This window comes from Balaenoptera borealis (genome assembly GCF_965194805.1).
Source record: "Balaenoptera borealis genome assembly, contig: HAP1_SCAFFOLD_283, whole genome shotgun sequence".
NCBI classification, from domain to species: Eukaryota; Metazoa; Chordata; class Mammalia; order Artiodactyla; family Balaenopteridae; genus Balaenoptera; species Balaenoptera borealis.
This window is the reverse complement of record NW_028123893.1, coordinates 359,142-384,209: the sequence shown is the minus strand read 5'-3', so window position 1 is coordinate 384,209 and position 25,068 is coordinate 359,142. Positions and strand designations below refer to the sequence as shown.

At 42.8% G+C, this 25,068-nt stretch overlaps 2 long non-coding RNA genes across 4 annotated transcripts in view; one reads left to right on the top strand and one right to left on the bottom strand.

The window, feature by feature from the left end:
• The window catches only part of LOC309621326, a 69,545-nt gene that overhangs the window by 17,006 nt on the left and 27,471 nt on the right, over positions 1–25,068 (top strand). For all 3 annotated transcript variants that reach the window (XR_014239933.1, XR_014239934.1, XR_014239935.1), the window contains exons 4-5: positions 1,906–2,216; positions 2,883–14,445. This is a non-coding gene — a long non-coding RNA (uncharacterized lncRNA). The remainder of the gene's footprint in view (positions 1–1,905; positions 2,217–2,882; positions 14,446–25,068) is intronic.
• LOC309621327 overlaps positions 1–25,068 on the bottom strand; it is a 270,404-nt gene that overhangs the window by 238,192 nt on the left and 7,144 nt on the right. The window lies entirely within an intron of this gene.

Genomic DNA, 25,068 nt, shown 5'->3' with positions numbered 1-25,068 from the left:
CCATTAATTGACTAATGTCTGGCAAAATTTCAGATAATCGGTAGAATAGTGCTGGCACTTTTGCTTTCCAACATAATGATTGGCATCCTAAGATGTTTCATAAAATCATTTTCTCCAAAGTTTATAATAAATGATAAGTTATTATTCAGGTAAAGCTACAAATACTCTTTTGACATGTGAAGGGTCCTTAATTGTGGTAGCCATGGATTTACGTAACTTTATTTAATTTGGGCATCAAAAGTCCACATAAGGACGATATGAATTATAGACGGGGGACAGTGTCAGCTGGTTGATCGGTTTTGGCTTTCCCAAATGTAGCCTTAAAATAACTGATAAAGAAAAAGCTCTTTGTAAAAGATTGGAAGAAAGGAAGGAAGAGAATGAACTGTAAAAAGCAGTGGTTCTTAACTCTGTCTGAATTATCTAGTTAGCTTTAAAAACGAAACAAGTACCTACACCCAGGCCAGTTAACTTAGAATCTCTGGAAGTGGCTACCAGGCACTGGTAGTTTTAAAAAATGCTTCCAGGTAATTCTGATGTTTAGCCAAGGTTGAGAACCCCTGAACCAACAGGAATGGCATCTCTGCTCATATGTCTTCACCTTAGAATTTGCTAGTGTTTGTGCTTCATGCATCCATCTCCTGCGTATTGGACTAATGTGGATTCCGCATACCTTTCTTTTATTTACGGCTCTGCTGAGGTGCGTATTTTCCTAAGGGGGAAAATAATCACACTTGTGAATTGTGGACACATTTACTCTACAAAACACAGCTTTACTCTGTATTACAGAAGAGTGCCTGTGACATGGAATCAAGTACCCCAAACAGTGAAAAACTCAGAATCACTGAAAAGTCAAAAAGGAAGTTAGATTTCGTCCAAGGTATACTGTGGGTGGGAACCTTTTGGAAAAATTAGGCATTTAGAAAACCTGCCTGGGACTTCCCTGGCGGTCCAGTGGTTAAGACTCCACGCTTCCATTGCGCGGGGCACGGGTTCAATCCTTGATCCGGGAACTAAAATCCTGCATGCCGTGGGGTGCAGCCAAAGAAAAAGAAAACCTGCCTGGAGTGTTGGGATGAGAGAGCTGAGTCTATTTATAGATCCTATTGTCAGCTTTATTTAGTTTCTTTTCTTTTTAAAATTTATTACTTTGCAAAAGCAGCATTTGCTTGTAACAAGTGAAAGTATACAAGGATGAACAAAGAAAAAAAGAATTCATACCCCACCCATGTTCACAGATGTGAATTCTTCCACACCTTTTCCTGTATTCAGAAAAGTATGTTTAAGAATGTAAGGTTTGTCGGGTTTTTTTGCTTTTTAACTAGGATCATACTCAATATATTATTCTGAAGCTTGCTTTTTCTCCTTAATATATCATGGATATTTCTCCAGGTCAAGAGATCAGCTCTAACTCTTGTTTCCAAAAAATGAATTAAAATTTTCAATATACCATAATTTATTCAACCATTTCCCTGCAGATGGATATTCAGGATGTTTCTCCCCACACACTTTTTTTTTGCCACTACAAACAGTGACGCAACACGTATCTTTGTATGTATAACTTCAGGTGCTTGTGCTTTTGTGTCTAAAATATTCTTAAAACCTGTGGTTTGGTTTTGGGCAGATTTCTTAGTTTCTGGATATCTTCTCTGATAGAATTAGTGAGTTAAGGTCAGTTGAATTCCAGTTAATTGGCTTCTTCTGGGTATTAAGTTGGGCATTAGATAGCAGAATCAATTATTTTAGAAATGGATCTGAATGAATTCTAGTGACCATAGGTGTTTTTCATAGGTCCTAGGATTCCTAAGGTTTCACCTTGAACAGGCCAATGGATGGGCTTCATGGGGGTCCAGGAATCATTTGATATTGATTGCAAAACTGTGTACATTTTCTGGCTTTCATCAGGTTTTCAACAGGGCTGTTGCCTCAAGGAAGGCTGACATCAACCTAGGAGAGATGACTAATACCACACGTAGCAGACTGGATTCAGAATAATCTGAATAGGTGGTGGTAATGTTCTAAAACCAGCAAGATGAAGTAGCCTCAGGATGAACCATCTGCAGGAGTTGAGGACTGCCCCACATGCACCTGAGACAAAAACGAGCCATGAGTTTATTTGGCCACAGGCTTCTGTGAGCCTCTCTGTGATGCAGCTGCTGAAAATAGATGTTAGAGCACACCTGGTGAATGTGTTTACTCCTGTGACCCATGCTTAGGTGAGACATTAGCAGGGGAGGGAGACCGGTGGTGGGCTGAGAAGTGAAGTCACGGGAGGAAGCACCGGAGGAGGAGTTGGGTGGTCGGAGCAGAAGGAGAGGGTGTTGAAGAGCGACGTGCATTGGGGACAGGCAGGACCGGAAGGTGGTGTGGAGAGCTGGTGCGTGTGGACCCACAAGTGCGCAGTAAATATGTGAAGGCGTGGACATCACAAGGCAAAGGATCGTGACCTGCTCTCAGCTCTGGGGAGAGTTCTCCAGTGATGGGGTGGGTGCCCTGGAGAGTCATGACTTCAAGCCTATGATGGGGGACCAGGACAGGGGCTGTAGAAGGAATTCCTGCTCTAAGTGAAAGGTTGTACCATAGGACTTCAAAACCCTTTTAATTGGATTGTCATGTTTCTTCTCCCAGGTGCTTGAATTCCAAAACAGGAGAATATTCTAGGATAATATTGTAGGCTCTTTGAAAGTACTTTTATAGAGGGGATGGTTTTAACTCAAAGGCTACATGATTGCCAGTACAGGTGTTTCAAAGGTGCTGAAATGTTGAAATATAACAGGTTTTTATCTGAAACTTGCGGCACATAAGTTATTCCACTGTTAAACCTGAAGTAACTAGTCTAGGCCTGTAGTGTGTGGTTTAAGACTTTATTTTTGTTTCTTTAGAGAGGAGAAAAGCCACATTCTTTTCATGCTGCAAAAAGAGAGTAAAAAAGGAAATTTCACCACTTCCTGGCTTCATTGTGGCCTCCGGAAACATAGGACACTATCTTCATTAGACTAATTGTTCTGAATCCTGACTCAGATGATAATAACACTGCCTGGAATTTGTGTCTTGCTTGTTGTCTGCACAGGCCTGCACCCAAGTCTGCATACTGCCCTGTGAAGATGTAGCTCTGATATTTCACTTGGGTGAGACACGGATATCTCTTATCGTCCCTCAATAATTGAAACAATATAAAAATCCTTTCAGTTGTGGAAATGGATAAATACTGTCAAGTTTTTTTTGTTTGTTTGTTTGTTTTAATTATAAAGCTTTAAAAAAACAAAAAATAAAAAACCCTGTATCTCACACTAGTGGTCTTAGAACAGCTTGGGGGCTGCTGCCACTTCCGACCATGGGTTCCGTTCCTTTTTATGGCGCCAGAGAGGTTTAGGTTAGGGCTTAAGGAGATGGGCTCCACCACTTGCTGGCTCTGGGACCTGATCTCCCAAGTCTGTTTCCTTGTAGAGGGAAGGTAACGAAAGCACTTACACCCCGAGAGAAGCACTTAGCACGGTGCCCAGCTCATGGAGAGGACTCCCTAAACATTCTACTGCTATGTCTTCTGCTGTCCCCTCTTGAGCTCCTTTCTATTTTTTTCCTGATGTAGCAGATAGTGCCACTGATATGTCTTGTACTATCTGGAACACAGCCTGTCTAAAACTAATTTGTGTGTTCCCTCCCCTCCCCCTTCCTCCTCTCATCCTAAATCTACTTCTGCTCTGTCCTGTCTCCTCTCCACCCTCCAGAGGTGCCAGGGAGAGGTTAGCACCGCAGGCTCTGGAGGATTGAATTCCTGCTCCACCACTTAATGCCACATGACCTTGGACAAGCGCCTTAATGTCTCTAAATCTCAGTTTCTTCAGTGAAGAACCTGATCGCAATCTGTCTTCTAGAATTGGGAAGATTCCCTGAGAGGAGTACACGTTAAGTGCTTAGTGTTGTTCCTGACACTTAAGTAAGTGCACAAATACGTGTTTATCACTAACAATTCTAAAGCTAGAAGTGGTGGTGTCAGCCTGAATCCCTCTTCCTTCCCCTCACCTGGGAGTCATCAGTGCTATTGATTCTACCTCAAAAGTCTCTCTCTTCTCTTTCTATTCACTGCTTTTAGGTCAGGGTTTCTTCACTTGAGTCCACTGCTCAAAGAGGTTCATAATCCCCTGAAATTATGTGTTTATTTTTTGATATAGGTGCATTTTTCTTGAGGAGAAGGCATATAACCTTTATCATTGACTTTCACACAGGTCAGTGACCCAGGAAAGGTTACTACTAACTACTGGCTTAGACTCTTACCTCTCGACTGTATTCGGTAACCTGTCATTGACATTCCTCCCCTGGTCTGTGTGCCTCTGATCTACTCTTCACACTGTTGCCCAGTTATTTATTTATTTATTTTTTTTAGTGTTCTTACACCCCCGTCCTGTGCATACAGTTGTGTTGACTCCTTGTTGCCTGTAGTGGCTGTTCTCACCCCAGCCACATAACAGAGTCACATGGGAAGACTGTTAAAAAACACCAATGCCCAGTCCCCATCCTGGACCAATTAATTGATACTAACAAATACCAGACATCAGTATTTTGTTTTAAATCTTCCCAGATTTTAATGTGTAGCCAGAGTTGAGAGCCCAGGGCTACAGGACAGTGGACCACCGAGTTAGCATGGCACATAGGGACCACAGCAGTCGACTTTTTCAGCCTAATCTTCTGCCTCTTCCCCCATTCACATCCTGTCACTTACACTCCGGGCACATAGTTTTTGCTATTCTCAGAACATGCTCCGAGCTTTTGCCTGGACTGATTGCTCTGCCTCAAATGCCTTTCGCTCTTTCTCTGCCTGGTCATTTCCGTCGCAGACCCTCCCCAAGTCCCAAAGACAGTTGCAACCCTCCTTTTGTGCAAACTTCTGCTATAGGCCTTACACTGTATTACAATTATTTGTGTCTGTCTTCCGTACCACACTGAACTCGTAGAAGGTAAGATCCTTATTTATTTCACCTTTCTCATGCTTGGCACCAGCTTAACAAGTTCCCTGAAAGTCTGATGAATAAGTAAATGAGAGGGGAAAGCAGCCTACTCTGGGGAATCAGAAAGTCCACGGGGTTGGAGAGTGTAAGTAAATGTGCTGTACCAGATGTGGTGAGGAAGGCTCGGCAGAAGTTCATCCTCTACTGTTGCTTTTTTGTACTTTTATAAAAAGGAAAGATCAAAGTATATGAGTTTCTCATCTGGGACTAGGAAAGTCGAGACCAGCTTTGACAATAGCTCCAAACATTGTTGAGCGTAAAGTCATGTCATATTTGGCTCCTGAGATGGTACAGAGGTTTCTGAATGAGAGATGAAGAATCAGCCACTCCGATGATGGCAGCTGTTTATTTTGCCTAGTGGATTATCCTAACTTAGTTACTGATTTAAAGATACCCTTATATGGACGGTTCTCCAGACATTATATGTTTCTAATTTTGATCTCATCTCTGACCCTTAAGTTTTAGCTGCCGTCTTCTCTTGGCTGTTGTGAATACGTTTTTTCTCAGTGTGTCTCAGAATTGTCCAACACATTCTAAAGAATCATAACTTAAATGTGATTGATTCCTCCTTTTCTTCAGTGCCCAGGATTAAATTTTGAAAGAAATTACTTTAGTGAATGATCTCAGAGAGATTCTTTTGGATATTGTTCGGGGTTTTATCTTAATTATTTTTCCTGTACACTGGCCTACCACTACACTCTTAGGAGAAGATATGGCTTATTTAACACTTTTACACAAAGAACAGTAAGTACTAGTCCGACATCATGATTTGCATGTTTTTCTGATAGGCTGTGTATGAACAACTAGAATACCCTTTGTCTAACTGGCTGTTTATTATCCTATAATCCAATATCATATCTTAGAGTTGAATAATAACAAGAATTTTCTTATTCAAAATCAAAGTGTTAGTTGGAATTTATTAATATGCTACCCTTTTACGTGTCCATCATCTTATTTAAAAAGAGGGTTTTTTTTTTTTTACTTTGTAAAATTGAAGTATAGTTGTACAATGTTTTATAAGTTACAGGTCTACAATATAGTGATTCACAATTTTTAAAGGTTATGCTTCATTTATAGTTATTATAAAATATTGGCTGTATTCCCCATGTTAAGCCTTAAAGAAATCTGGATTAATCAAGAACTCCTCCTTTCAATGTAGTTGACATGAAAGGATCTTAATTAGTGAAACTAAAAAGAATAATTTTTAGTTATTTTTTAGGAGCATTTTTTTAAAAACAGATTTGACTCAAAGAACTGGGAAATGCACCCTTTCCTGGCAATTAGTGAGACAGGAAGAGAATGTCAAGAAAAAGAAGAAACCGAGTCTTACAATGTGAGCCCTAAGGTCTAAAATGGATAATCGTCTCCTGTTTCACAGTCTACAATCAACCCCAATACCCTGGTACCGTTTGTCCACGCTTCTTTTTGTGAACCAGGGTCTGTGTAAAGGAACTGGTCTCTGTGTTTCTGAGAATGGCCTCTTGGATTATTATAATTTCTGGGCTATTGCAGTTTTAAGAGCTGAGTTGTTAATCCTTCTGTTTTCTTGTTTATTGCTGATATTCTGAAAAATGAGCCCTCATTGGAGCACTTTTTTAAACGAAATATACAGTGCTTGAGAGATAGAATCATGTACATTTATCTCAAGAGACTAGGCTCTGTCCCCCTATTGAAACCAGCCACCTACCGGATTCTTGTAGCCAAGTGAAGTTAGAATCTCTTATGAATATCTCAGCTCTTCTAATTTGAGGTTGATTTTGAACTGCTTACCCCCGAAGTGACCACTTCTCAGTGTGTCTGGTTGAGAACAGACCACATCCATTTACAACAAAACTGTTAAAAGTTAGAAAGCAAATCCTTGATTTCCCAACTGTCTTGGTAAACTGGTACCAAGTGTCGTGTTTTCCCACACACTTACGCATCTTACAAATGCTCGGCGACTTGAGAATGGAACACAGGAGCCATGAGAACTTATTTGAAATTATTATTAGTAAAACTGGCAGCCTTGGGCTGCTATTATGAGGGTTCTTTCAGCTTTACCCTGCAAGTTTCCTATAAAAACCCAGAGCCCCAAAGTAGATTCTCTACTATGTACAGGTGGTTCAAACAGGAATTTCCCTTCATCATGATTTTACATAGGTAAAATAAATATTTTTTTAAAAATCCATGCCAAGTACTGTTCTGAGTGTTGTATGTCCATTGACTCATTTTTACAACAGTCTGTTAACTTGCCTATGGTTGCTAAGCTAGTAGGTAGTGAAGTTGGGATTCGAATGAACCCAGCAGCACGGCTGTATTAAAGAGCTCACCTACAGCCCTCTTTTAGTCCTTACCCTGAAAGAGATTGTAGGAGCTGTTGAAGTTGGCTTAATTGCTTGTGAAACAGCATGGCTGGAATAACAGAAATGAATACTGAGTGCTAATGTGCCAGAAGGTTTTGGAGGTTAATAGCTTGTTGCCTGATTCTTAATAGTTTTCCTATAATTGGATGGAGTCGACTGAGAAGTGGGCATTTACGACTAGCAGTTCAGCATAACTTGTTAATTCACATTCTGTTCACCAGTGTGGAATTGACAATACAGTTTGATCTGTGGTGGGTGAAATTTTTACTGCTGCATTATCTATGAAAAAGAGGTTTTGAAACAAATAGTGTAAGATTGCAGGAAGTTTTTACTTATTTCAACACAGCAGAATATTTTCAAATACTTTTAGCAGTATTTTTTTTTAGTATAATCTGTATTTTTATCTTAAAAACAGAGGGAACTCAGTTTAATATTTGTTAATAGGTTCAAGTAATAAAACTGCATTTAAAAGTGTTTTCAGTTTGGATATATAACTACTTGAAGCCAAATTAGACTGGAATTAGTAAGATTTCATTAACCTACCTTTTGAATTATGTGGCTTTAAGTCTATTTTTTTTTCCCCTGAAATCTCAAATTGCAGTACATTTAAGGTTTCTTGTTTTAGATTAGCTTGAATACTAATAAATTATAGAGGTTTCGATTGTACTTAATGAGCCTATGCTTATTTTTCCAATGAAGGTACATTTATTACATGAGACATTAGTACAGCTTTGTTTGAATCTGGCAGCCGTGCTGTGTCTGTCTAGCAGTTTAAACCTAGCATCTCATGTGCACAACCGTTGCCCCAAGAGAGAAGAGGAGGGACAGTCTCTGATCTTCTGAGTGGAGGCTAATGTTGAGGCACGGGAAAACATGGCTGACCCTTGTGTTCTAGTACAGTGCTCTGTGAACTTCAGATGAAGGAAAAAATTAAATATATCTAGCACCTACTACATACACGTTCTGCCCTTGGTGATACAGCTATATCTGTATTTCTGTATTGATACACATCTGTCTATTGGTCTAGCTATCTAACTATCTATCTATCTTGCTATGTATGCATAAACGTGAGTTTGTTTATTTAACAAAATATTTATATATTAAGCACCAGGTACTGTTCTGCATGCTTTACAAATATAAACTCATTTAATCTTCATAATCACCCTATGAAATTTGTATATTGTTATGCCCATTTTAAAGATGATGAAACTGAGACACAGAAAGAGTAATTGCCCAGGGTCAAGAACTATTAAGTGATGAAACTAGAAGGAACCCGGGCAGTCTTGCTCTGGACTCCATACAATCACTGGACACTTTACAAGCATAAACTTGGAGAAATTAAGGAACTTTATTAGTGGTCTAAACAGCTATTAATTGATAGAGCTGAAATCCATTTCCCAGACATACATTCTACAGACATGCATCACAGCCTTCCTTTTTCTCCGTCTTTGCTCATGTTGTTCATTCTGTATAATGTTCTTTCCACTCCTTTTACTGTTGAAAGCTTATCAGCAGGCAGAGGCTCAATTCACATGCCACTTTCTCCAAGATGCCTTTATTGACTAACCCAACTAGAAGCCTCTTCTTTGATTAGATTCCTATTGGAAAGGATTTTTACCCTTTGGGATGCTTACTGATTACCCTCTTATATGGTAGAAAGTTTATATATATACTGTCATGTCTCCTATCAGATTATAAGCCTCTTGAAGGTAGAACTGTCACTAACACCATTTTCTGCTATAGTCTTGGGCAGCCTGCTGTTGTTCAAATCTTACAAATGCTTGGGAGTTTCTTAGTGGCAGGAAGCAGTTGTTTAACAAGTGTTTGTTAGATGGATGACTATTAGGAATGTATGGTGAGGATAAATTTTCCCCAGAGACTTCTAAGATACTTAAAAAATTAACTCTGTTAAAATAAGTATTCAAACAACAGCAATAATAATGCTGCCTTTATTTTCATAGTCCTGATATAATTATGTTATAAATTATGCAGAATTAGCTGTTTATCAAAGGCTTAAAAAAGAACTGTCTTGAACTTGCTACTATATATATTTTTAGCTTGCAAAAAATGCTGAAGAAAAAGTGGTTTATTCTTTAAGTCAGATTTCTCTGCTCATGTGTGTGTAAATGGTACTCTTAATCCATTTCTGAAGTATTGAGACAGACTGAAAGGCTATGAACTCTGCCCATGTAATCACTCTGAAGGCCAGGATGGAGAAGTCATTACTTTAGCACAGAGAGTTGTAGCATCGAAGGCCACTTATATTTGTTTCCAATTATAGGATGAAATAAATAGAGCACTTACATTTTAGCAATTTTATCATCAGATCATACCACTATTTCATTTTAGTTTGATTAACGTGATAGTGGAGATGACAAAGTAAATGTAGTAATCAGAATTGTGGATTTTTTTAAAGCTAGAATTGTGAATTTTTAAGAGTAAGATAAATGTAGATTAGTCTTAAAGGATTTCGTTTGGAAGTAAAGGGATGGACTATTACAGACCTTTTGAAGATTGTATATTTGTGAGCTTTTGCTATATAACAAGCCACCTAATTCTAGCAGCTGGGAAAAGGAAACCTTCTGTCTCACAGTTCGGGAGGTCACCCGGATGGCTCTTCTGGTGGGAGCTAGCCCGGCTGGTCTTTGCAGTTAGCTGGTGACTTGGCTGGGGCCGCATGGCCTGGGATGGCCTCCTGGCCCGTCGGGGTGCCCGGGATGGGGCTTCAGTGGCAGAGGGCAAGTCTGTGCTCCACGTGATCTCATCCTCAGAAGGCTAGCCGGGAGTCTCCAGGTGGTGGTCTCAGGGCTCCGAAGTGAAGCAGGACGGGGCAGGCTCCCCTGGGCCCGCATTTAAGTGTTTGGGTGATGTCTGCAGGCCAAGCGCAGGGTCATTGTGGTCAGGGGCTCCCCCAGGGTGTGGATACAGGGAAGCAGGAACAGATAGGGGGCTATTACTGCACCACCTAGCAGATATGAAATTTGTGCATACTGTTGGTCAGGGTCCCTAAATTCTGATCCAGCCTTAGGCTTGCAGCCTGAGCTGCTCTAATAGAGGAGAACTGAGCAGGCTGTCCAGGCTACAGGGTTTTCAGAGACAGTTTGCAGACCCTGGCTTCCCTGAAATACTTAACAATTGTTTGAAGCCCCTTTCAACTTTGTATTTTTTGAAGCTTTGAAGTATGAAAGTAGGGAGGCTTTCATCCTTACTCAGTGACATCCCAAACCGATCTTCAGCGAGGACTGCACTGAAGGTGGGAAGGGTGCGACCCTAAAGGCGCAGTGGTTTATTGAGAGCGCGTGCATGGCCGTGCCTGACCGGGTGCCTGGCCGGCCCGGAGTCCTTACGCTGCCCCTTGATGTCGCACCATCGCCCTTGTTTTATGGGTGGCGAGGAAGCAGACTCACAGGCCCACTGAGCTGCCTGGGGTCATACAGCTGGGGGGTGGGGCTCCCTTTTGAACCAGGTCTTACTGATTCCCCAGCTATGGTCCAAAGAAGACTTTCTCCCCAGTGGGCTGGGGATGTTTTTTTCAGCACGAAGCCTTTGAATACTTTATTTCATCCTCCGAAAAACTGGGGACCGTGGTGAGACGTGAATTTTTTCCCCTTCTTACTTTTTCCCTGCCCTGTACCTTCACTAGTTAGGCCAAATAACCAGGTGTAATTTGAAGATGATAAATAACTCAGAGGGGAAACTTTACTGCTGGTTCCAGATGTCATTTTTAAATATTTTGGAATAATCTATCTATGACTCTTCTAGATTCCAAAATAAAATTCAGAATCCTGAAATATTCTAGGACATATATTTAAAATTTCAGTGGGGTTGGATAAATTAGGAATTTGGGAGTAACATGCACACACTGCAATATATAAAGTAGATAAACAACAAGGACCTACTGTAGAGCACAGGGAACTCTACTCAATATTTTGTAAAAACCTATATGGGAAAAGAATCTGAAAAAGAAATATCTATATGTATATAACTGAATCACTTTGCGATACACTTGAAACTAACACAAAATTAAAAGTCAACTATACTTCAATAAAAAAATTTCATTAGAAATAACCTTCATTTAAAAATGAAGCTGCCCCCCTCCCTTGTGCTCCCACGGCCCACGGCACATAACTGCATCGCCCTATTTACCAGAACCGTGTATTTGCCAGGTTGGGGCTGGGGGGTCCGTCCCTCTCACTCAGCCGTGAGCTCCTTGACATAGAGACCTTGTCTTTCCTTTCTGTATCCTCAGAAGCACGTCCCGGAACGGCAACATTCCAGTATTCCGGGAACAGTATTTGTTACAGGATTCTATAACTCGATTCCATGCCCAGGGAGAAACGCTTTTCTTCTTTTCATCTCTCCTCCTTTTGGTCTGTTTGTCCTCCTTTTAGTCCTTTCTCTTTTCTGAGTCATTTTCTTCCTGTTTGTCTGAGTTCCTCAGCTTTCCATTTCTCCCACCCTCTCACTGGCGATCTTTATATTCATTACATGTTGAAATGACAGCATCTTGGATGTATTGAGTTAAGTAAAGATATTATTAAAATTACTTTCACCTGTTTATTTTTACTTTTTTAATGTGACTAGAAAATTTTAAATTATAGAGGTAGCTGCTCCGGAGAGTCGTTATCCAGGCCAGTCCAGGAACGTGAGTTCGTCAGAACAGTTGTCTTTGTCTGGATTTCATGGGTCTGTCGGACTGAAGAGCCCCTAGGCACCGGCCCCCATGCGCATAGCTCTGCCTCTGCCTCATCCCTGCCACCCACAGTTCATGACAGCGAACGGGAGGCTTTACCTTGCTTTAAAATGAGGCACAGAGATTTTTCTCTACTGTCACAGGTATGCCTGGAACAAGAGTACAGTTGACTCTCACATTCTTTTCACTAATGAAAAGGAAACAGCAGGGTGACTCGTACATTGGAGGATACACTATTTTCTTTGGAATGTTTTCGTTCTTGCATTTTGGAACAGGTGTGGCCTCTGTTGAAAGCAACAGTGGGGTCATACTCAGCATATTTGACACGTGAGGAACTGGAAAACTGCTCGGCGTCCCCTGCCTTCAGCGTAAGGGAAGTGGGTCCATCATCTTGGCCCTCTCCGATGCCAGATCCTATGCATAAGTATTTATGGTGTATTGGCTTTTTTCTTTTATTCAGTTTAGGCTAGAAATAATGTTTTGGCTTAGAAACTCTTTGACTGAACTATGACATAATAGGATAAGGATAATTGTGTCAAAAATAGCCTCTTGATGTCCTCCTTTGGCATGAAGAATTCCAGAGTCAGTTCGCTGTGGATCACTGAGAACTGACCATGTTAATCAGAGGTCAGCCATCTTCGATAAGTTCTTTCCTTTGGGCGCAGAGTGGGGGGCCCACTCCAGCGACTGGGGTTGGGACGGTGAGTGCAGGGCAGCTACCATCTCACGGGGGTGAGCTCGTGCTGGCTGTGGCCGCCGAAGGCTGGGCCTGGGGGTGGACGCCCAGACTGGCAGCCAGCAGTTTTTGTAAACAGCCGGGAGGGGGATTGTGCTGGTGGCTGCCAGCTCAGGCCAGTGAAAACCAACCCGTTCGCCGCTTTGGGTGGCGTGCCACAGGTGGCCAGTGCTTCATAAGGACACAGCCAGGCCTTAGGGGTCCATGTCACCTGCCTGTACCAGGGAGTTGGGGTGTGAGCCTCAGAGCTCAGACCTGGGATTTGGGAGCTGAGCAGAATAAATCTCTTGAAATCTAAACTGACATACGACATTTTAAAATTGGGAAAACAAACAGCTCTGAAAAGATTTGCAGGATTATAGCTGAATAGTTAACATGGAAGACATGTCATAGAGAGGTTAGGAGCAGGGGTGGAATAATCCCGTGTTGATTCAGTGAGAAGCGCTGGACAAGGCATTGAATTTCCCTGTTTACCCATCTGTTTAAAAAACAAAATGGGAAAATGACATCTCCCAGAGATGTTTGGAGATTTGATTGATGTTCGTAGTGTGCCTGGATAGCTCTCATAAAGTGTCCAGTAAGAGCAAAATATGTCATAAGAACTTAAATATCTACACAAACTAGTCTGAACCATCTTGAGTAGATAAGCAGTTCTGTGTCTTTGATCCAAGTTGTACTTATTAAGGCAATTTGTATTTTTCAAAGAAAGTTCCGTGTTACTTCTAATTTTCTTTTGAATATCAGCTATGTACTTGGGGTCTTTAACTGTCAACTTGAGCTTCAACACGATTGATAGATGGTCTGTCACCTATAAAGGACAACTTACCAGTTCCAGACAGCCAGGCAAGGCAGTTAAATACACTTCAACATGCTTCTTGCTAAGGACGATGCCTTTTGCAAATATTTGGGATATTTGTTCTCAGCTGTAATTTATTAGTGAACCTGTATCCTCATAGCGACTCCTTGGGAGGTGCAGAAGACAAAGCCAGAAAGCAAACGAAATTCGTTCATTATATATCAAGAAAAGAGCTTTCATTTACCGCTCTTTGTTGGTAGACTTACTGGTATGTGTCTTTGATGCCTGTTTAATTTCACGTAGTACCACGTCTAGTCATGCTGTGTAAATAATCTGACAGAATATCCCTTGACTTGGTTTTTCCTTGTGAAGAGCATACAACACTGCCACCTTGTTGCCAAAGTTTTGTCTGATTTGAAAGTGCTTAAAAATCAAGTGAACGCCTGCTGTGAAAAAGAGCTTACTCTCTCTCCCTCTGTCAGTACTTGTGAAAACAGGAAAACAGCGTAAAAGGAGATAGCACCATGGGACTGAACTCAATAATTAGCATAATCATGATGCTCCGTATTGTTCCCCAGGGCACGCCCCTTGACCAGATCTCCCATTAAGAGGACACCAATGTTGTCCCAGCGAATAAATCCCCGCACGCATGATGCAGATCAGCGAGTTCCTGCCCGATGCGCCGGTGCAGTTAATTTTAGCCAGGGTTTGTTCTATGAGTTGTAAACCTGTTTACCCAAGTAGAAGTTAGCAAGCTGAAATGTGACTTCTCCGCCCCATGTGAGAGGCGTCTATTTTAGACTCAGGTTGTTGGTGATACGCAGAGAGCAGTCTTTGAAGAATTGCAGCCCCGATTTCCTTTGAAAGTACTTGTGAGTACTGGGTGAATCTTTCAGATTTCTCTTTGTTCTTTTCTCCTTAAATCTTCCTAATGTTGCTATCATAGTAATTTTTTATCTCTTGGGAAAACTGGGAGCTCTGGGGTGGGCACTTTAGAGGCTTCTAAGAATGGTGGCGAAAGGGCTTTCCTTAAATGTATCCTAATGCAAGAAACCTGCCTTACTCCATTTTCCCAAGAGAAAGTATGTGATTCTTACTATTTTTATCTTTGCAAAAGCAATCTGTGGATTGTTACATACTTTATCTGCTCAAACATTTGATTAATGGAATGGTGTGTCATTGAGCTTTATTTTCAACGGTAACCTAACTCTTAGAGGGGAAAAAAAAGTGTTGAAAGTGGATTCCTGTTACACTTACTGTGAGCTACAAGTTTATGTGCAGAAATAATGGGAGTGTCAAATGTAATTTTGTAAACTGTGTAGATGGACAGTTTTTGTCAAAGGAGGATTTGGTGCTTAAATCCATATACTCCTAAAGAGAAGCCCTTAAAAAATAAAATGAATTTAGGAGGAAGCTTTTGGAAAGTAATTGAAATTATCTTCTGGAAGAATTCCCTAATCTTAACTGCTCTTAACGTAACAAGTCGCCAACTTAAATTTGGACTGAAGAAAACTAAAGATTTTAATGTAGAATATTTTCAATTAAGTCTGAATCACCTTGCTTAGTTTGAAGTGTGTTTTAATTCAGAAGACTCGGACTTCATGCCAAACAACTTGCTTATAACACAGAACCTGGCAGGAATTTCTTTATCAATTAATACGTAGATTATCTCCCCCCTGGGAATGTTGATTTTAATGAAACAGTTCTAACAGGGGGTAGTACCTGCTCCCAGGCGTTAGGGCTCCATCATCTGTGGGCCCGGAGGAAGGGTTGCCCTCAGATGCCATTTTCCATTTGGAAAGCTGTATTTAAAGACTTCTTTGTTACTATGTATTGTCTGATATTAAATCCAAACAACCCAAGGTGCCAACAATGAAAGGAAATGTTTCAGTGGTACATTTAGTAGGAAAAGAATGTAAGATGGGGAAACTAGAACTGAGTTCTTGGGCTATTTTTAGAAATAAACCTTTTTTTTAAACTTAAGTCTTTTTATTGAGGAGAAGAGAAATTTGCCATCCGGATTCATTGTAATTATAACAGAAAAGTCTGTAATGTCATCTTCAGCAATTAAAGGGACTTTGTTCCAGGATATTCTGCAGAATATATACTTTTATCCAAAGAGAGTAACTGTTCTTACTTTTGACTGTAAATAAGGCACCATCAGAGTCTCAGTGGAGTGTTTTTAGAGGTATACTGTGGTTGGGTATTAGATCCTTTTCAAGCTATTATTCATCCGCTCAATTGTCGTTTAGTCCTGCAAAAAAGAAAAGCTGTTTAAGATTTATCCATGTTTTTAATTTAACAGAGAGAAGTTTCCAAAGGTGTTTTTACTACAAGGAAGCATATGTTCTTTTAGGAGGAGTTACTAAAATGCTTGTAGACACTTTCCGAGTGTTTGTTTTTGTGATTTATGCGCTTTGAGAGAGTGACCTAGGCCAGGAGGTGATGTCAGTGTCAGGGTGGGAATTTCTCCTGTTTGCTGGAGCCGCAATTCTCCTCCTGCTGTTCACCCCGGGTGCCTGGTAAAGGGACAGTGGTCTCGGTGCCCTCCTGAGAAGAGGCTCTGTTGACTACTTGTGACTTGGCCGTGACCAATCACAATGAGCTCAACCTAGAGTCACCAGCAGGGGGTCCAGATGCTGAGAAACGTGGGCAGCTTTGTGGGCTGTGGAAGGAGCCCGGGACCGGTGGTTTCGGCCGCGTGCCGGGCACGCCTGAGCCTCCCGTAGCCCTCCTGCACTTAACTTGGTGCAGGTGTGTCCTCCAGCGCTGTTGAAGCTGCTCTCCCTGGCAGCCTGCCCTCCTGTCCTAGTCCTCTCCCTCTTAAAATAGTTACAGCCCCAGAGGCTCTGACAGAGTAACTCCTGATCGCAGTAGATTTCTTTTACTGTGACGTCATTCCTAGACAAGAGCCGTCTACTCTGAAGCTGTGCGGGGTTTTCAGGGAAGTGGAGAGGAACCTTTTCTCTGGCTCCCCTTCATCCACATGCGGTTTTTAGTAGGTAACTGTGTGGCTAGACTTACATTATCTAACAGGTTGCCTTTTGGTTGGGAGCCTAATGCATGTGCTCGGTGATCACACTTCTAGAATGTTCTCTTTCAGCAGGAACTCTTGCAGGAATAGGATTTGATACATTGAGTTCCGGATGAAAGGAGCAGTGAGTGGAGGGGTGTCTTCAGCACTGCCTGTCTTGGGCACAAGTGTACGGTAATAGGAACTGGTCCTCGGCAGGAATGCCGATTGCTTCTGGAAATGCTGGGACGGCTGTTACTATTTAGCATATATTAAGCACCCCCAGAGCCATACAATGCACAAAGAAAGCATAGTTCCTACTCTCAAAGAGCCCACATGCTCAAATTAGGCGGGACAGAGCCTGGGCCGTGACTTGCACACTGAGTAAACCCGCAGAGCAAGGAATAGAAGGAAGGAAAGGAAGACAAATGGGGAGGGTCGGGGGTCACCCGTGGGCTGCTTTCAGTCCATCTGGGCTTCCGCCTTGTAGGATTCGGGCAGCCGGCAATGCCACAGGGCCCTGCTTCCCTGTCTCTTCCAGCAGCTGGGGAAGTGATGGAGGTAAGAGTGGGATGGCCCCCAGGGCCCGATCCACAGCCCCAGGTCTCTGGCACGATTCCCCACACAGGGAAGGAGATCAGGAGTTTCACCTGCACCTGGAAAGGGACTGTTAATTAGTCTATAAAGGAGGAAACTTGATACCGCATAAAAGTAAGGAGCATCTTTCTCCACAGAGTGATGTCTGGATAGAAACCTGCATTTGGGTTCTCGATTTTCTCTCCCTCTTAAACTGATACACGATTGAACAAGTTACTTCATCCCCAATCTGGCTGGGGATGTCGAGTCAACAGTTGTATTAGTTAGAGAAGTGCTCTGAGCTTCTCTGAAGAAAGGCGTTTTGAAGGTCAGCTCAGCATGACTGGAGCCCAGAATGGTGTCAGAAGGACAGGAATCAGAGGCAGCTAACAAGGCAAGCTCGGGTATAGGAGATTAATAAAAGGAGGATGTGGTATGAATCTGTGAGTCATTTTCCCTTTATAGTCAACCTCATCCCATCTCTGACTAAGGTTCCGGGTCTCGTTCACGGCTCCACAACTAAAAGGGACTTGGAGAGATCCCAACAGAGAACCTCAAAATGATTAAAGGGTTGAAAAATGATGCCTATAATAAGAGGTTAGGGAACGTCTATTATTTAGGCTGAAGGGAAAAAAATGACCAGGGGACTCTTGAATTGTTATTCCAGTATCTGTGTGCCTCTGGACCAGGGGATGATGGCCAACTAGTATCCAGTTCTATTGAGGATGTAAGGGTTCGGTCCAGTAAGGGTTAGGTTAGAACCGTGGTCCTCAATGTGTGGTCCTAGTACCCTCAGCATCAGTACCACCTGGGAGCTTGTGAGAAATGCACATTCTCAGGCCCCACCCAAGACCTGTGGATTCAGAAACTGTGCAGGTGGGACCCAGCAATCTGTGTTTTAGCTAGCCCCCCAAGTGATTCGGATGAAGCTGGAGGACCACTAGATGAGGTACAAAGAAGAGTATTACAAAATGGGGAATTGGGGTACTGGAAAATATAAACGTTTTTCCTGAAGTCATCTAAAAATGGGTTTATATTTGTTTGCAGTGTTTTCAATATTCTGTCTGAAGTCAGGAGTTAAGTGACCTGTCACAGCCCCCTCTAGCCCTAACTTTGCTCTGGATTTCCTCTGTCACCGAGAGAAGACTAATAATTACCCAGGAGAATTTTGCAATTACTTTTCTGAACTCAGTAGTTAAGACAGTGCCCATTTCAGATGAGGAGCAGATGAGATATTGTGATAGAAGTCATACTGTGTTATATCTCCTGCTTTTGCTCTATCACAGTGTCATTAAATAGACTGTCTGCTCCCCGTGTGACTTCTCAGCAGCCACCTGGGGGCAGGTTTGGGCAGCTGTGAAAATAGGGAGCCCCTTGATGTTGGCCCGTGACCCCTCTGTGCCGCAGACTGCTGTGACAGTCCCCATTTCAGGAGGGCTCTTCCCCATTTCAGAAGAAGCGTGGGGACAGGGGCAGTGTGATGCCACCCCATCTTCCCAACTCTGTCCCTTCCGCCTGCAGGATGCCATCCCTCGTGCCTGCACGGGGAGTTCCATCTGCCACCTGGAAGCTGGGGACAGGGGGACCTAAATATATTGTGGTAGTGGGTCTCCCTTAGAGCCGGAGGATAGGGACGTGTTTATCCTGTTGTTTTGTATCCGCAGCAAACAACCAACAGGACACCTAGTAGGCACTTAACACAAATACCTAGTGAATTATTCCGTTGCACCGTCCAAGGCCACAGGTGCTCCGCCCTTGCCCGTGTAATTAATGATCTCGAATCGGGCAGCTGGCAGTTCTGACCCTCCCCAGTCCAGGTACTTACTCCTGAGTCCCTCTCCTCCCCCCGCAACCCCCCATTTTGCACATAATAAAAATGCATCTTACTTTAGTTGTCTTTGCCCTTTTGTGTATTTTTCCTTTGTACTTTTGCTCGAAGGAGTTGTCTGGGGTTGAAAACAAACTACGGAGAGTGTGTGTGTTACACTTTGTATAGTGTTTAGGACAATCAGAGCTTCCTGTGATCAGAGTGAAGAAAGGGTTCTCTGAGGACATGTTTTGCCAGTGCTGCCTAGAAAGTGTCGCACCAGGATCGCACTGTTGTCCCCAGAGAGGCCACGTCCTGCCTTGGCCCGGCTCTGAGGCCCTCAGAGCTCAGCACTGGGAACGGGGATAGTGGCATCCTTAGCTTTTATAGCTGTTCTTTATCACACATTTGCAGAGTATTCAACATTCCTTCAAGTGAGGGCAGTCTGGCATAGACTCGTTTGCCTTGTCATGGGAGGCAGAGGGTGAAGGTGGCAGGTGAGTATTCCAAGGCTGTCACTGAGTCTTCAGACCTCGTTATGTTGGAAAAAACTGACTTCTCAGACATGAGGCCGCGTGTACTGTCACGTTCTACATCTGTGTCCACGCACAGAGTATGTGAGACCTGGTCCCTGTGGTGGTTGCACACAGAGAAGACAGGTTTGTCTTAGTAATTCAGAGAGCAGAGACGACTGACTTCTAATGCCCTGGATCAGTCTCTGAATAGAAAATACTATCTTTAAAACCCCTGAACGCTCAATAACTATATATCCAGTAGAGGAAATCCAAATGGCTGCTTGATTTGGTTCTTCATGGTAGCAGGCAAAAGGCTATTTTCATTTCTGTACAAAGAGAAGTGACAAAATAGTCTTCTTCGGTATTTCGCCCTGGCAAAAGTAATTTTGTTTCTAAAATCAGTCATATCTAGTCCACAGATGTGTCATTAAAAATGAGTGGTGGGGGCTTCCCTGGTGGCGCAGTGGTTGAGAATCTGCCTGCCAATGCAGGGGACACGGGTTTGAGCCCTGGTCTGGGAAGATCCCACATGCCGCGGAGCAACTAGGCCCGTGAGCCACAGTTACTGAGCCTGTGCGTCTGGAGCGTGTGCCCCGCAACAAAGAGGCCGTGACAATGAAAGGCCGGCACACCGCGATGAAGAGTGGCCCCCGCTTGCCACAACTAGAGAAAGCCCTCGCACAGAAACGAAGACCCAACACAGCCATAAATAAATAAATAAATCAAATACTTAAAAAAAAAAAAGTAAAAGTCTATTAATTAAAAAAAAAAAAAAAAAAGAGTGGTGGGACTTCCCTGGTGGCGCAGTGGTTTAAGAGTCTGCCTGCCAATGCAGGGGACACGGGTTTGAGCGATGGTCCGGGAAGATCCCACATGCCACAGAGCAACTAAGCCCATGCACCACAACTACTGAGCCTGTGCTCTAGAGCCCGTGAGCCACAGCTACTGAGCCTGCATGCCACAACTACTGAACCCACGTGCCACAACTACTGAAGCCTGTGCGCCGAGAGCCTGTGCTCCGCAACAAGGGAAGCCACCGCAATGAGAAGCCCGTGCACCGCAACGAAGAGTAGCCCCTGCTCACCACAACTAGAGAAACCCCGTGCGCAGCAATAAAGACCCAGCACAGCCAAAGATTAATTAATTAATTAATTAAAAAAAATTTTTTTAAATGAGAGTGGTTAAATGGTTTGGGATTAACTTTGTCTCATGGTAGTTGTTGAGTCAAAAAATTTAATGTCTTCGAAAGGAGAGGAAAAAAAACTCCTTAGCTGGTTATTAGACTACACAAGAATTACTCACCTAATAATTCAATAAAAGATCCCCAGAGACAACCAAGTAAGGTACAGGTTAAATAATTTATGGTGTTGCCATATAATGCAACACACTGCAGCCGTTTGAAATGATGATGTTGGATGTACACGGAGTAAAACTAGCAGGTTACAGAAAACGTGTATCACCTCATTTTTTGAATGGAAGGCATTTTTAAATGAGCTAATGGCTTTAATTCCTGTTTTAAAAGGAAGGCATTTATATGTACATAAAAAAAGAATGCAGTGCACCAAATATAACAATAGTTATCTGTAGGAAATGAGCTCATGCATGATTTTCCCCTGGCCTTTTGGTTACCTGTATTTTAGACTTTCTTTCTTCAACGAGCATATATTACTTATGTAATAATGAAAAACTTTCTTTTCAAAAAGGAACTATTATAATTAATTTCTTTTTAATAAATTTATTTATTTATTTATTTTTGGCTGCGTTGGGTCTTCGTTGCTGCGCGCGGGCTTTCTCCAGTTGCAGCGAGCGGGGGCTACTCTTCGTTGCAGTGCACAGGCTTCTTATTGTGGTGGCTTCTCGTTGCGGAGCACGGGCTCTAGGCACACGGGCTTCAGTAGTTGTGGCACATGGGCTCAGTACTTGTGGCTCGCGGGCTGTAGAGCACGGGCTCAGTAGTTGTGGCACATGGGCTTAATTGCTCCACGGCATGTGGGATCTTCCCGGACCAGGGATCGAACCCGTGTCCCCTGCATTGGCAGGAGGATTCTTAACCACTGTGCCACCAGGGAAGCCCTGTAACTCATTTTTATTTTGACTTCTATATTTTATTTAATTCACCAGTGGCCTCCCAGTGGCTTACATAATTAATGCCTACCCCTGTGGATAAAACCAGTGCACCAAAATGTACACAAAAACAATGGTCATTTTGCAGTGGTGGGCTAGGAGCATTGTTCCTTGCCTTACTTTCTCCTTTTCCATATTTACCAAAAATTTTATATGCACGCATATTATTTTTACAATGGAAAACTGTAAGGCAGAGACTTGAGATCTTGTTTCTTGGGAAGAGGCCCACATAGGCTGATGTGTAGCAATTACCAGTGAAGGTTGATCCTGTTAATTCTGCAGTGTGAAGGGCATTCAGCAGGGGTCTGCCGTCACTACTGGGTGCTCTGGAGGTTCCGTGAACTCTCACATGAATGTCAAATTGGCCAGGGTCTCAGGTTCAGTGTTTTGTGGAGAGCGAAGACAGGGAGCTGGGGAATCCAGCATATTTTAAAAAGTCATTAAAATGGTATGCCTAGTGTTACGATTACCCACTTAAGTTTTGTCAGGGGCCATCCTTCTGGATCGTGGATCCAGAGTAGTGGGTGGTGGAACCATGTGCTGGGGGCTCGGGTAGTGTTTCCACAGTACTTAGCTGTGTGGTATCTGCGTGTGTCTCAGCAGCGTTTACTGAGGTGAGTGATGGCCCTGTAGGAGAGCACCGGCTGTCTCAGTTACTTCTGCCACACGCTGCCAGGATGTCCTTGTGGCCTTAATCAGAAGGCTGTTTTGGGGAGCTGCTTTGGTACGGGTGGCCGTTGATTTAAGAAAGTCTTGAGCAGAAGCAGGAGACCTCCCTTTCTACCCGCTTTGTATGGTGAGTCGAGAGGGTAAGTCCTTTTGATGGTTATGTAAAGGGTCTCTCATTTTGTCTATTCCTAAGCCTCGGCCCAAATGCGTGGATCCATCCCCAGGTTCACTTGAAGACGGAGGTCTGGACTGAGATTCAGTTGAATCCACTGTCAAGAGGACTGATACCTTAAGCTTAATTTAAAGCCAAAGAGCCTTGAGAAACCACAAGGAATCTAGGATCCTGTACAACCATGTTTTGACCTAGTCTTTGGTTCAGAACCTTTGTTACTCATCAGGAGTGTTTCCTGGAATCCTGAGAACTGAGAAAGCTGGTTTTTCAAGTTTCCTTCCTACTGTTTTCATCCTTACAAGGAGAGTTCTTCTCCTCATCCTCTCTTTCCTTTCTTCATCATCTTTGTCTCTTTCTCCTGCACTTATACAGTAGGAATCATCTCGTAATCCTTCTCCACACTCTTGCCTCCCTGAGGAAGTAAAGACACATCCCCCATGGGTTTATCTTCATTTTCTCTGGGCAGGGGAGGGGAAAAGAGCAGTGGGTGAACGGTTTAACCCAGATAGTCAGATAGTCAGTGGATGGAACCCTGTTCCCAGTGAGGACTGTGGAGGCCACTTCCGCACATCCTTGCCACCAAGTGGTTCCAACTTCAGTGAGACACAGAGCTATCCGCACACAGTGAGAGCACAGATGTGTATCAAGATGAATAAGCAGGTGGTCACAGTTTGATTGATAGAAGGCTTTGCCAGTTGAGTGGCACGAAGGAAGAAAGAGAGCATCTTTTTAAAAGGGATAAAGCAGGGACTTCCCTGGAGGCGCAGTGATTAAAAATCCATCTGCCAATGCAGGGGACACAGGTTCGAGCCCTGGTCTGGGAAGATCCCACATGCCGTGGAGCAGCTAAGCCCGTGCGCCACAACTACTGAAGCCCGTGTGCCTAGAGCCCGTGCTCTGCTACAAGAGAAGCCACCGCAATGAGAAGCCCGCACACCGCAACGAAGAGTAGCCCCTGCTCGCCACAACTAGAGAAAGCCCGCACGCAGCAACGAAGATCCAACACAGCCAAAAATAAATAAATAAATTTATAAAAAATAAAAATAAAAAAAAAAGGATAAAGCAGATAAAAGTATTTCGTGAAACTATAAGCTACCTTAGAAAAGGCAGGAAACGTGGCTGTCGAGGGAAAGGGTGGCTTTTGTAAGAGCAAGAGGAGAAGGAATCTTGGCTTAAAAATTTGGACTGAGTTTATTTCCTTCCTTTTTGTTTTTTTTGTTTGTTCATTCCCTTTTTGTTTTGTTTTTGCCTTTACTCTGAAGATTAAAAGCAAAAATGAGAGGATACGGATGTACTCAACGTAGCGAGGTGGTTGGGAGTTATAAATGAGCTCATCTACTATCATAAAGGTTTAAAAAAAAAAAAAAAAAAAGAGGGATTGCTTTCAACTTGACCTGAAATTAAAGTGGCGGCCGGAGCGGGAAGAGAGGCTCGCTGAGTTGTTCTGTCACTCTGTGCCTCAGCCTGCTGTGCAGACTTGAGGATCCCTGGGGACCCGGCAGGCAGTGGGTCCAGCCTCACACATCGTCTGTCAGGCCTGATTTTTACCATCTCTACTTTTGTTTACATTCGTTTGATTTTTCCTTGATCTTTAAGTCATAGTGTCTTCAGGCTCTGTGGGCCTTGTCAGTAACAATTAAGGAAATACAGAATTTTTACTTAAAGAAAAATGACGACGCCTAATCCAGAAGAGACTTCTTTGGTCAGGTATAAAAGCTTGACCTTATCATACTAACTATTAAGCATTAGAAGGATGTGGTTTTTTAAGTTTAGTTTGTATTGTGTTCTGAGAAGAAATGACCACCAGTAGGCAGTAGTATAATAAGAAAGATTTTGTTTTCTGTCCCCTTATTAACTATTAAGTACTGAACTTTTAAAAACCCAAGTGATCAAATTGGATCCAGCTGTGTAAGAGCAGTACCGGTGTAAAGGTATCTTTTCTTAAAAGGCAAATCCGGTCACTTAAAAATTTACATACAGTAAAATTCACTTTTTCTGGTGTACAGTGGTATGAGGTTTTACACATGCTTAGGTTTTTATGGCCACCAGCACAGCCAGGATACATAATAATTCCAACTCTTGTGCAGCTCCTTTATATTCAGACCTTCCCTCCACCCCTTGCTCTCTGAACTGTGAAAGTAGTCTCTAAGCCCCAAACGTCATGGTAGAGGGTGAAAATCTAACTAGCTAAGGGGACTTAAGCACAACCTTTGACCAGTAAGTGTCTTATGCTGTCCCAAGGGTGATCCCTAGCAAGCCAGACTGAAGTATATAAAAGGGAGAAATATCTGAGCAGGGACATCAACAGCTGTACCCTGTAGGGAAAGTAGACTTCCACAGAATTAGTCCAGCCAAGTAAACAAACAACCAAATAACAACAACAAACCTCTGGTGGGGAGGGAGTAACCAGTAACCAGAGTTGCTACAATATATTATCTAAAATGTCCATTTTTCAACAGAAAATTATGGGACATGTTAGAGAAACTGGGCAGTAGAGACTGCTTTTGGAGGGGCCCAGTTACTGAACTTAGCAGACAAAGACTTCAAAGAAGCTATTATTTTATTATCTTAGTTCAAAAACTAAAAGAAACCATTCTTAAAGAATTAAAGGAAGGTGTG